We start from the raw sequence: 14098 nt of genomic DNA on the forward strand, positions 1-14098 counted from the left end.
TATATATGTATGAAATGAATACGTTTTTGAATAACACACAAGGTTATATAAGATTTGGTCAGCTCAAAGGTGTGAATACACTCACCAGAGTTTTAGTTTAAAATGACTAAAAATTATTAAAAATAAATATTAGTGTTGAATGTTTAAGAAATTAAATCAAATACCCTGCATGTGTGCACACACACACACATACACAAAACCATCCAATGTGATTTGCTTAAAGCTAGAAAACACAAGAATTTTTTCCAGCCATTTTTTTTCCTAAGAGCTCAATATTTGCAGGGAAAACAATTGTCTCGGTTTCATAAACATTCATCAAATTAAATTTCTTAAATCAACATTTAAGTTTTAGTAATTAAACTACAGTCACCATAATTGAAGATCAATATTCACACTTTTATATATCTTGAATTTTGTCAAAACACTTAATTAACAGCAGGAAACTGTTTTCCTTTGACAGCATCATTTAAATGCTTTCTTCATTTACATGTCTACTATTGTTATTCTTGCATGATGAAATTACTTTTCAAAGCTAGAATGAAATAATTACATTGTTTAGGCTGAACTCTATTTGTAAATGTAAGTCTGTAAGTAGTCCTGCAAATAATTTAAAAATAATAAGAGATTGGTCCATTACAAATATTTTCTATGACATGTTAAATAGTTTCACATTGATTTAATTTTAATATATATCATTCTTCAAAACAATACAGTTATTGTTCTGTATGCAAAGTAAATTGTTATAATTAGAGTTTCTTTTGTCATCTTATCCTTCAAATCTTTTTTTTCTCTATCCCATTGTCTATAAAAAGTACATTACACAACCAATTTCCCCAGACAGAAACAAGGCCTTTTTCCTCTCCTAAAATTCTATCCACGTTCTCTCAATGGGCAAAATCCATAAACAAGTTACACGGTTCTGTAAGATCCAGCTGCCTCATCATGTAGGGTCCTGTGATTTGACCTCTGCTTTCTCTCTAGATTACCTTGTAACTATTACCAACTCATGCCCTGCTTTCCAAACATATATGTGGTATTTGTCTTCTACTGTTTGGTCTGTCCAGTCATCATTTGAAATAGCACCTTTTTTTTTTTTTTTTCCTGAAAGTTCTCTCTTCCCACCCAAGTCTTTGGTTGTATTACAGCTGCAAAACTATCTGCCCTGCTTCTAACTTTTGGGATAAGCCAGATTCAAACTAGGCCAATTAAAGTTCTTCCCTTGGGGGAATAAATAAATAAATATGTATGTATATATACACACACATCTATACATACACATACACACGCACACACACATAGACATTAGAACAGACGGGAAAAAAAGAAATTCCTCTTTAGTAGAGGGAGATGTATATGAGCTTCTGAAGTTTAAAACTTATGTGATATTGAGGGCTCAAATTAAGAAAAGAGCACAATTTTAATAACAAGATTCTATAAGGGTCCTATGTCCATATGGATCCGTGAAAGCTAAGTTTCATAAGCTGGACTTCAAAGATTCTAAATTAAGTCATTCTGATTTTTTTTTATTTTTTTAAGTTTTATATATTTACGTAATTTCTACATCCAAAGTGGGGCTTGAACTCTCGACCCTGAGATCAAGAGTCACATGCTCTTCTGACTGAGCCAGCCAGGTGCCCCTAGTCATTCCTATTTTAAAATTCTAAAAGTCCAGGATACTGCAACTGAAAATGGAAACTTAATGAAAGAATCGGCCTCAGTTAACAAAATCAATACCAAATTGTGAATGCCTTTCTATCATATATGTACAAAGTTAAATTTATATGTGAGGTTGAATTTAATCAGTTGGCAATAAGTTATGTTTATGATTGCTAGATAAACTTGAACCAGTTTAAAATACATCTGATAGTATTTGGTCACACATTCTAACTTGTTTTATTGAAGTATTTTGTGCACAAATAATTAGAAGACATCCTTTAGAATTAATAGCATTTAATATTAAATGTTAAAGCATTTAATATTTATTAATATGCAGTTTAAGAACAACTTAATAATAATCATATTTAATTTTAATAGTTAATATTTTATATTTGACTTATTTGAGGTCAAATCACTAATAATTTGGTGAGAATGTGCAGAAGTTATGGTTTCTGATTCTTTACTTAGTATTCTTTTCTTGTACTTCACAGTGGATCTTAAATGTATTTGTCAGCACTGCAATACAATAATTTTTAACACCCTTCTTAACAGGTCTAAACTTATTAACATTTTAAAAATATATAACATTATATAGAGGTTATACATTTATTAAAGTACACTTTTGAAAGATCAGTTCTGGAATAAAATGATTGCCATGAACACATGCTTATTACTGGTGGCTGTCTAAATTCTAATTTATCATGTCCCTAAAACACCATCATTTTTTTTAGATTTTATTTATTTATTTATTTATTTGACAGAGAGAGACACAGCGAGAGAGAGGGAACACAAGCAGGGGGAGTGGGAGAGGGAGAAGCAAGCTCCCCACGGAGCAGGGAGCCTGATGTGGGACTCGATCCCAGGACCCTGGGATCATGACCTGAGCTGAAGGCAGATGTTTAACGACTGAGCCACCCAGGCGCCCCAAACATCATCATATTTTTGAGTGTAGCCCTTAAAACTCTCCAAAAAAAATAACTGCATTTAGCAATATATTGATAAAAGATATCTCCATATTTGAATGATTTCACTTGATTGGGCTGACAGGCTTTTCACAAGAAACATTTTTCAATATGTATCAAGCTTCCCAATTTCAAAATTTAGGAGAGCTTTTTTTTTTTCATTTTTTTTAATTAGAAAATTCTAGTACTGGAAAGGTCATAAATGAATACTTCCATAAATACGTTCAAGGAATGGATTTTTAAAAAGTTATTTGACATATTCTATGAAAAAACTATAATTACCAAACCTTTTATTATATTGTAATTTTGGTAATCAAGTCATATTTATTTATGGCAGTTTTAGTCCCATGATATTTTTGCTAAAAATTAACCCATCTCATATCACTTTGCAAAACACATTGAGATATTCAGAGCTTTGTTCTATATAGGGCAAAAAGGTAGATGGATGAGCTAGTAAGAAACAATGTATAATTTAATCTAATTACATACTTTAAAAGCAAGTTAGTGTTACCAAACTATGGTAAAGCATGGTATAGTGTTACCAAAAATGGTAAAAATACCATTTTAACACTGAAATAAATGTATTACTATTTTATTAAACATCAATTGCCACTACCAAACAAAATATTGTAAACCATTTCTACTTTTGTACTAGTAAACAGCATTCCCAAGTTTTCTCAATTTTCTAAAAATTAAAATTGTTTTTCACTACTAAGTATAACATAAATATATTCTCATTAAAAGTTTATCAGAATATTTTCTATAAAAATATATTATCAATTTTCGTATAATAATGCATGCTAAAAATTTCTTGATTACTGATTTTTCAGTAAATGCCTATTCTGAGGGCTTATTGATGAATAGATTTTAAAGATCACATATCATATGCTAATGAAAATCTACCAGAATATCTTCCTTTCAACAAAGACCAAGAAATAAAAATCAAAATTCTTTTTATATACCTGAGATCTTATTAACAGAAATATCATCAGGGTTTCTTTTTAAAATTATGGAAACATACTAACAATCTGACACTATGTTCACAGTTAAGTTTAAATAAAAAGATTGTTTTCTGCATTTTAACATTTCATAAAGCAAGTGAATCAAGAGCATTATCTTTAACACAAAATACGTAAAATAAAATTCTGAAATTGCAGTTGTACATGACAGTTCGATGATCCTTTCCATTGTTCCAATTTTAGTGTACGTGCTGCCGAAGCGAGCATCGATGATCCTTTTCCATTATTGGCATATATGTCTTACTCTTATTCTGACATTTCTTTAATTCAATTGTTTTCTGACTTTAAACATTAATAATGAACTCATTGTTATCACCTACTTTTATGCCTAGAAGATTTTGATTTTCCAATTCACACAGTGAAGCAACTACTTTATGTGAAAACAGATTTAAAAAAAAAATGTAAAAAAAAGTCATTCTTCTCCAAAAATAGTTGTCAAACGTTTGTGTGAGTAAACATCACTTGAGGAGTCTGTATAATATGCATATTCTGAGGCCCCACTCAGAAATCCTAAACCATTACATCTGAGTTAGGGTCCATAAATCTGCATTTTTAAGTGAGTTCCTCAGGTGATTCTGATATCAAACGCTGCACATGACAATGACTCTTGTAATAGGAGAACTAATTATTTTTTAAGTTATACTCAAGCAACTTTATGCTAGTAATTTAAAATTTTTATAATTCACAATCCTGACAGAATGAGGACAATTTTGGCTACCCTGGTTCATTCTTATTTTCCAAACAAAATCTGATATGAATCATAATTTGTTCATTACTTCATTGGTTTGACCAATCAGTCATGGTCATTCTACAACTCTTCATTAGAGGCCTGGCATATTCTGACACTGGAGATGCAAAGAAGAAACTTCTTCATGAGATTTGCAGTTTAGTGGGGAAAAAATCAGATATGAGATTTAAAAAAAAAAAATAGTAAGTGACACAGAGATGGGGCGCCTGCATGGCTCAGTTGGTTAAGTATCTGCTTTTAGCTCAGGTCATGATCTCGGGGTCATGGGATGGAGCCCTGTGTCTGGTTCCCTCCTCAACGGGGAATCTGCTTCTCCCTCCTTCTCTGTCCCTCCTCCTAATTGTGTTTTTTTTCTCTCTCTCTCAAATAAATAAATAAAATCTTATAAAAAAGTGACACAGAGAAAGAGAAATACTATATGATCTCACTTATATGTGGAACCTAAAAATAAAAAAAATGAACTCATAAAAACAGAGGTCAGATTTGTGGTTGCCAGTGGTGAGGGTAGGGGATGAAGAAATTACATGAGGGTTGTCAAAGTGCAAACTTCGAGTTATAAGATAAATAAGTTCTGGGATTGTAATGTACAACATGATGACTACAGTTAACAATGCTGTGTTGTATATTTGAGAGTTGCTAAGAGAATCAATCTTAAAGTTCTTATCACAAGAAAAAACGTAACTCTGAGAGGTGAGAGATGTCAACTAACATTATTGTGGTAATCTTTTTGCTAATATATATACCAAATATATATCAAAACATTATGTTGCATATCTTAAATCTATATAATGTTATATGTCAATTATATCTCAATGAAAATGAGGGGGAAATACTAAAAACAGTCCAGTTGTAATATGTGCTGTAAATCAATCAGGTTTCAGTTAGGAACACAATCATTATGAGTATTATAAGGTATATTAGTTTTCTATTGGTATAATACCAAATTACCACAGAATTATCAGCTTATAACAACACAGATTCATTATCTCACAGTTTCTGTGAGTCAAGAGTCTAGACACAGTTTAGCTGGCTTCTCTGTGCAGGGTCTCACAAAGCTGTAGTCAAGGTGTCAGCCAGACTGTGTTCATTTCTAGAATGTGTGTTTTCTTCCAAACTCATGGGTTGTTGGCAGGATTCAGTCCCTTACAGCTGTTAAAAAGAGTTCCTCAGCTCCTAGAGGCTGTCCAAAGTTTGCTTCCAAGTTGCTCCCTCCTTGGGCAATCCATGTCCTAACATCATGCCTCTTCAACACTAGAGGGAGAGGATCTCCTCCCTACAGAACTCTAAGAGACGTATATAATGCAACATAACCGGGGGAGAGATATCACATCGACTCTGCCATATTCTATTGATTAGAATCAACTCACCATTTCCATACACACTCAAGAAGCATGACGATCAGGGGGCAGATTATTGGGAGTCAACCTAGGGTCTGCCACATGGGCTAAAGATTTTTTAGAGGAGTTACAGCTTACACAATTTTGAGAGAAGCTTAGGAAGTGAAAATCTGAAAGGAGGAGTAGAAGATACAGAGAAAACATTCCTAATAAATTCTTCCAAAGCCCTGAGGCAGAGGAAGAAGTGGGACTTAAAGAAAAATCTGACAAACTAAACACATCATTTGCTGTAGTGGAAATATCAAGTTTCTCTATGGACCAACCCTATCCCTCAACCTTACGGGGAATACATTTTGAATACAATAATACCCAGCTTAACCAAGATGATGGTAGCATATTTTGACGTCCATAACACCCATTCATAACTACATATCTCAAAATACAGAAAATAGCAATTATCTGCTTTTATACAACATGAGGCAACCATGCCTCATATCGCGGAAAAATTAACTAACCAATTTAAAAGATACCTAAACACTCATTATCCATAACTGGGTAACATTTATTCTTTTTCTAGCTAGGTATCATTACTCTTTTGATATCCTATTAATTAAATATACTGACATATAAGGTTAACTATGATCATTATGTCTTATGTTAAATACTATGACTATGACAGTGGGAAAGAAAAATAATTGCTTAATAAACATAAGAATAGATTCATGCTAAAGCAAAAAAACAAATATCCCTACTTAGTAAAATCCCGAATTCTACAACAGGTCATGCGGCCATCACTAGTATTTATAACTTTTTTCTATTTCCAATTCCATATTCCTTTGACCTCAGAAACCACCTCAGCTAGTCATGGTTCTTCACTCAGTGGAGTGACCCAAATCCATGGCCCTATAGTGTCTGAGCAACTCACAGTCATGTCTGCACTAAGTCGTTTAATTTTCGTTTAGTTTTTATTTTAGCACAAAGGATTTCTGAGAGGGGTCCTAGAGGATCTCGTGAATGAGACATTCTCTCTACTTTTTCTACTACAAACATATATTCCTCCAGAAAGTCAGAAAAAGCCACTCCAACAGGTATGCTAACTCTCTTCTTTGCCCATTGGCTAACTGTCATGAGAATCCCCATACGGCCAATGTAGACTTTATTAACACCAATTTAAGGAAGACTTTACTTTTCCATTAATCCTTCCCCCAGTAGGAAATATTATCTCTAAAAGAGCAGCCAAACATTTCATGATAGGAAGCAAACTTTTTGCTGATGGATTCCTAGGGGTAATAGTAAGAGGAATCACTCCCATTTCACTGCCTTGCCTTTCATATGCATGAATATAGATTCTGAAAGATACAGGATCACCTATGGGTCACTGATTTAAAGCATATCCTGCATCCTGGGAAACATGACCCCAGCCTCACAAGGTATTATCTTGTGCCTTTGTTTCTTGAGGCCAGTGATAGTTAAAAGCAGGTGGTTAAGATCAAAGGTTAATGACAGGAAATTCTACAACCACAAGCCAATTTCTAACCTTCCTTTACTGCAAATGAAATTCCCTAAATCAGTAGTAATGTTGTCAGGAATATCATGGTACTGAATAAGGCATGCTTGATGTCCATAGATGATGGGTTTGACACACTTGTTAGAGAATTTGGAAAAAGATGAGCATTTGGGAAAATCATAAGTAAAATTTTCTTACAGGGAAATAATGATGCCTCTAGACTATAAGTATATTCAAGTCTTGGCAGGCTTACTTAGTTACAAAATGTGACCCATAAGGAAGTGGCATACGCACTACGCAAATTGCAACATTTACCACATTACATTGAAAGAAACTAGCCAGATATGATTATGGTACTTTCATTGTCCACAATTATCTGAATTTAGTCAAACATAAAGAACCATGATGAGTACTATGAAAGTCATAGATATTATCGGAATTAGGTCTTCCATAATTGAGAGCTGAGAATTTAAGATCAGTTGGATGAGCAGACACAAAGCCTAACAAGGCTTCTCAGAGTGTAACACAGATGGGCAAATTGGAGATTTTGCAGGGAGAGCTGAGAATCTAAGCATGTCCCTGCCAGCTCCTAGAGAAGTCTATGGAGGCTCTTGCCACAATCAAGCCTCTGGAGCCATTATTGCTCATGAAGATCAGCAGTTAAGATGCAGCTAGAGGCTGAACTGAGGAAAGTGAAAATTCACTGAAACCCAACAGACAATGTCTATTATCCTATCTGACCACAGAGACCTACAGGGTGATAGTGGCCACTTCAATTTCATCATTTAAATTATATTCAGTGTCCAACTCTTTTGATCAATTCTACACATGGTGAAAGAGGCTCTGGGAAACATAGTTCCAAGCTTAACCAAATTAGCAATGGCTAGGGTTACTGGATATAATCAATAAAAATATAGGACACCTAGGGCGCCTGGGAGGCTCAGTTGCTTAAGCGACTGCCTTCAGCTCAGGTCATGATCCTGGAGTCCTGGGATCAAGTCCCGCATCGGGCTCCCTGCTCAGCAGGGAGTCTGCTTCTCCCTCTGACCCTCTTCCCTCCCGTGCTCTCTATCTCTCAATCTCTCCCTCTCAAATAAATAAATAAAATCTTAAAAAAAAATAGGACACCTAGCTAAGTTTGAATTTTCTATAGACAACTTATTATTTTTAGTATAACTGTATCCCAAGCATGGCATGGGATCAATATCATAATCTATTCTGCTTTATTCCATTCAGCTCAACTCTACTTAATATATTTAATATAAACATTCCCCATGCAACATTTGAGACAAATTTATACTGAAAGAAGTATTGATTGTTTATTTGAAATTCAAATTTAACTGAGTTTCCTATATTTTATCGGACAACTATAAGGACACAATCTAGAAAAATTACCTTAAGGAAAATGGTAAATGTAACGGCAGAGATAGACAGGTTGAGATCAGACCATAAAGGGTCTCAACAGCTTGTATTCAAGATTCCTTCATTTATGTGTTCTCATTTGTCCTTCATAACAACCTCACAATTTTTGGATAAATAATTAAAATATATTTAGAGTTAATGAAATAGATAATAAAAAATTTAGTTACGTTTACATAGAATCCTCATGCCAAATTATTTCCTTTATATTAGACTGGCTATAAAATATTAATACCCCTTAGAAGAAGCATTCACAGGAATCCTTTAATATTTTGATCCCTAAGTCCTGTATCTGCCAGAGAAGTTCAGAAATAGGTATCAGTGTTTACATCAAAGACAAAATAAGTAGGTAACATATCTATTTAATTATCTCTTAACAGGATATATATTTGCCATACACACATTGTAAAAAACATAAAAATTTATTTTTTAAGATTTTATTCATTTATTTGAGAGACAGAGAGAGAGAGAGAGAGCTAGAGAGCTCAAATGGGGGAGAAGGGAAAGGAGGATCCCCACAGAGGAGGGAGCCCAACACTGGGCTTGGTGCCAGGACCCTGAGATCATGACATGAGCCGAAGGCAGACGTTTAACAACTGAGCCACCCAGGTCCCCCAAAACATAAAAATGTAAAATTAAAAAAAATTGGTATGTTCAAAGAAAACCACAACTAAGTTTGGTAGTATTTCCTTCCTTGTACTTGAGAAAGCACCGAATAATCCATTTTAATCCTATTGTTTTATTTTTAGATTATAAAATGTTTCATAGTATATATTTTATAATTTTTCTAAGACATTTCAACAATTGTTCAACTTCTGAAAGTGCAGTGATTTTTCCTCATTGTCTTCCAAATTGCATATCTAAAATTTGTCCCAAAAGAGCATGATTTATCACATTATTTGTAAGAGTTTAATAGTGATACAATATATGCTTTTTCTACTTTATAAATATATTAGTTCAAAATTTATAATTTTTATGTACTTATGAATCATACTTAAGCTTTGTTTTATATGAAAAAATTACGGAATGGGACAGAATGAAACAATCCTTGTGCTTCTGTTGATTTTTATGCCCTCTTTCTTTTTTTTTTTAAAGATTTTATTTATTTATTTGAGACAGAATGAGAGAGAGAGAGAGCACATGAGAGGAGGGAGGGTCAGAGGGAGAAGCAGACTCCCCGCTGAGCAGGGAGCCTGATGCGGGACTCGATCCCAGGGCTCCAGGATCATGACCTGAGCTGAAGGCAGTCGCTTAACCAACTGAGCCACCCAGGCGCACCTTATGGCCTCTTTCTAAAAATACGATGTGCAATTAAATTTATTCTTTAAAATAATACGTTTTATTACTTTTAGGGTATTTCCTATAAAAATATCCTCACAGTGTGGCAGTTGCCATGTCTGGCCAAGAGAGTGGCAAGAAGATACCCCTGAATCAGCCCAAGAAGCAGGCCAAGGAGATGGACGAGGAAGATAAGGCAAGCAGAAACAGAAAGAGGGACAGAAGAAACTCAAAGAGCTAAAAGCAAAGGTCATGGGGAAGGGCTCCCCGTGGTGTTATTAAGAAACGTGGCAAAAAAACAAACTATTCCTAAATAAAGCCTAAACCGAGCAGGAGAAGAGAAATAATAAAGATCAGAGCAGAAATCAATGAAATAGAAACCAAAAGAACAGTAGAACAGATCAACGAAACTAGGAGCTGGTTCTTTGAAAGAATTAACAAGATTGATAAACTCCTGGCCAGACTTATCAAAAAGAAAAGAGAAATGACCCAAATCAACAAAATCATGAATGAAAGAGGAGAGATCACAACCAACACTAAAGACATACAAACAATTATAAGAACATATTATGAGCAACTCTATGCCAGCAAATTAGATAACCTGGAAGAAATGGATGCATTCCTAGAGATGTATCAACTACCAAAATTGAACCAGGAAGAAATAGAAAACCTAAACAGACCCATAACCACTAAGGAAATTGAAGCAGTCATCAAAAATCTCCCAAGAAACAAAAGCCCAGGGCCAGATGGCTTCCCAGGGGAATTCTACCAAACATTTAAAGAAGAATTAACCCCTATTCTCCTGAAACTGTTCCAAAAAATAGAAATGGAAGGAAAACTTGCAAATTCATTTTATGAGGCCACCATTGCCTTGATCCCAAAACCAGACAAAGACCCCATCGAAAAGGAGAATTACAGACCAATATCCTTGATGAACATGGATGGAAAAATTCTCACCAAAATACTAGCCAATAGGATCCAACAGTATTAAAAGGGTTATTCACCATGACCAAGCGGGATTTATCCCTGGGCTGCAAGGTTGGTTCAACATCCACAAATCAATCAACATGATACAATATATTAACAAAAGAAAGAACAAGAATCATATGATCCTCTCAATAGATGCAGAAAAAGCATTTGACAAAGTACAGCATCCTTTCTTGATCAAAAATCTTCAGACTATAGGCAAAGAGGGTACACACCTCAATATCCTAAAAGCCATCTATGAAAAACCTACAGCGAATATCATTCTCAATGGGGAGAAGCTGAGATCTTTCCCCCTAAGCTCAGGAACGCGGCAGCGATGTCCACTCTCACCACTGCTCTTCAACATAGTATTAGAAGTCCTAGCCACAGCAATCAAACAGCAAAAAGAAATCAAAGGCATTCAAATCAGCAAAGAGGAAGTCAAACTCTCACTCTTTGCAGATGATATGATACTGTATGTGGAAAACCCAAAAGACTCCACCCCAAAACTGCTAGAACTCATACAGGAATTCAGGAAAGTGGCAGGATATAAAATCAATGCACAGAAATCAGTGGCATTCCTATACACCAACAACAAGACAGACAAGAGACAAATTAAGGAGTCGATCCCATTTACAATTGCACCCAAAACCATAAGATACCTAGGAATATATCTAATCAAAGAGGCAACGGATTTGTACTCAGAAAACTATAAAATACTCATGAAAGAAATTGAGGAAGACACAAAGAAATGGAAAAACGTTCCATGATCATGGATTGGAAGAAATAACATTGTGAAGATGTCAATGCTACCTAGAGCAATCTACACATTCAATGCAATCCCCATCAAAATACCATCCACTTTTTTCAAAGAAATGTAGCAAATAATCCTAAAATTTGTATGGAACCAGAAGAGACCTCGAATAGCCAGAGTAATGTTGAAAAAGAAAAGTAAAGCTGGTGGCATCACAATTCCGGACTTCCAGCTCTATTACAAAGCTGTCATCATCAAGACAGTATGGTACTGGCACAAAAACAGACACATTTATCAATGGAACAGAATAGAGAGCCCAGAAATGGACCCTCAACTCTATGGTCAACTAATGTTTGACAAAGCAGGAAAGAATGTCCAGTGGAAAAAAGACAGTCTCTTCAACAAATGGTGTTGGGAAAATTGGACAGCCACATGCAGAAGAATGAAACTGGACCATTTCCTTACACCACACACAAAAATAGACTCCAAATGGTTGAAAGACCTAAACGTGAGACAGGAGTCCATCAAAATCCTAGAGGAGAACACAGGCAGCAACCTCTTCGACCTCAGCGGCAGCAACATCTTCCTAGAAACATTGCCAAAGGCAAGGGAAGCCAGGGCAAAAATGAACGATTGGGATTTCATCAAGATAAAAAGCTTTTGCACAGGAAAAGAAACAGTCAACAAAACCAAAAGACAACCGACAGAATGGGAGAAAATATTTGCAAATGACATATCAGATAAAGGGCTAGTATCCAAAATCTATAAAGAACTTATCAAACTCAACACCCAAAAGAACAAATAATCCAATCAAGAAATGGGCAGAAGACATGAACAGACATTTTTCCAAGAAGACATCCAAATGGCCAACAGTCATGAAAAAGTGCTCAACATCGCTCGGCATCAGGGAAATCCAAATCAAAACCTCAATGAGATCCCACCTCACAGCAGTCAGAATGGCTAAAATTAACAAGTCAGGAAACGACAGACGTTGGCAGGGATGTGGAGAAAGGGGAACCCTCCTACACTGTTGGTGGGAATGCAAGTTGGTGCAACCCCTCTGGAAACAGTATGGAGGTTCCTCAAACAGTTGAAAATAGAGCTACCATACAATCCAGCAATTGCACTACTGGGTATTTACCACAAAGATACAAATGTAGGGATCCGAAGGGGTATGTACACCCCAATGTTTATAGCAACAATGTCCACAATAACCAAACTGTGGAAGGAGCCAAGATGCCCATCGACAGATGAATGGATAAAGAAGAAGTGGTATATATACACAATGGAATATTATGCAGCCATCAAAAGGAATGAGATCTTGCCATTTGCAATGACGTGGATGGAACTGGAGGGTGTTATGCTGAATGAAATAAGTCAATCAGAGAAAGACATGTATCATTGACCTCACTGATATGAGAAATTCTTAATCTCAGGAAACAAACTGAGGGTTGCTGGAGTGGTGGGGGAATGGGAGGGATGGGGTGGCTGGGTGATAGACATTGGGGAGGGTATGTGCTATGGCGAGTGTTGTGAATTGTTCAAGACTGTTGAATTACAGATCTGTACCTCTGAAACAAATAATGCAATATATATTAAGAAAAAAAAAAGAAGATAGCAGGAGAGGAAGAATGAAGGGGGGGAAATTGGAGGGGGAGCCCAACCATAAGAGACGATGGATTCTGAAAAACAAACCGAGGGTTCTAGAGGGGAGGGCGTGGGGGGATGGGTTAGCCTGGTGATGGGTATTAAAGAGGGCACGTTCTGCATGGAGCACTGGGTGTTATGCACAAACAATGAATCATGGAACACTACATCCAAAACTAATGATGTAATGTATGGTGATTAACATAACAATAAAAAATTAAAAAAAACAAGCTATTCCTTGTGTCTGAGGCAATGATGATCCTTATTCCATTCCTGTTTAAACATTTGGCATTCCTGTCTAACTAGAACGAAGTGTTATCTTAGATCCTGTTTTACAATTAAGAATAAACTCTTGTAAAAAAATAAAAATATAAATATAAAAATAAAAATAATATATTTTATAATCTCTCTGTCTGTAGTTCTACTAAACTCAAATTCTTGTAGAAAATCAGATTTGCCTATCAGAACCACTGGAGGCAGCCTTCTGATTTGTGTGGCTTGTGCCATGCAATTTAGCCATAGTAAGATGACTTTCTTTGACCCTCTTGCTTCAGAAAATATTCCACTGACATCCTTTTGTTCTGTTGAAAAAGGATTGGCAATGCATGTATTATGTGAAACTAATAGCTCAAACTTGCCATCATGGAAAAGAAAGGATTAGATGCCCTTTGAATATCTGGCCCTAGATGTCCATTACAGGAGGACATCTTTATTTGCACTGTTACTCTGCTCAATTCTTGGTCTTTCTGTAGAAACAGATAGACAAAAATTTTAATTAATGCCAGTCAAAATGGTGATTTTGTGG

General features: G+C 35.4%; 1 pseudogene; it reads left to right on the top strand.

The window, feature by feature from the left end:
• The first annotated feature begins 10041 nt into the window (after positions 1 to 10041).
• Positions 10042 to 10239, top strand: LOC113928454 (annotated as a pseudogene).
• The last annotated feature ends 3859 nt before the right edge of the window (positions 10240 to 14098 follow it).

The sequence above is a fragment of the Zalophus californianus genome, chromosome 5 (genome assembly GCF_009762305.2).
Source record: "Zalophus californianus isolate mZalCal1 chromosome 5, mZalCal1.pri.v2, whole genome shotgun sequence".
In the NCBI taxonomy this organism is placed as follows: Eukaryota; Metazoa; Chordata; class Mammalia; order Carnivora; family Otariidae; genus Zalophus; species Zalophus californianus.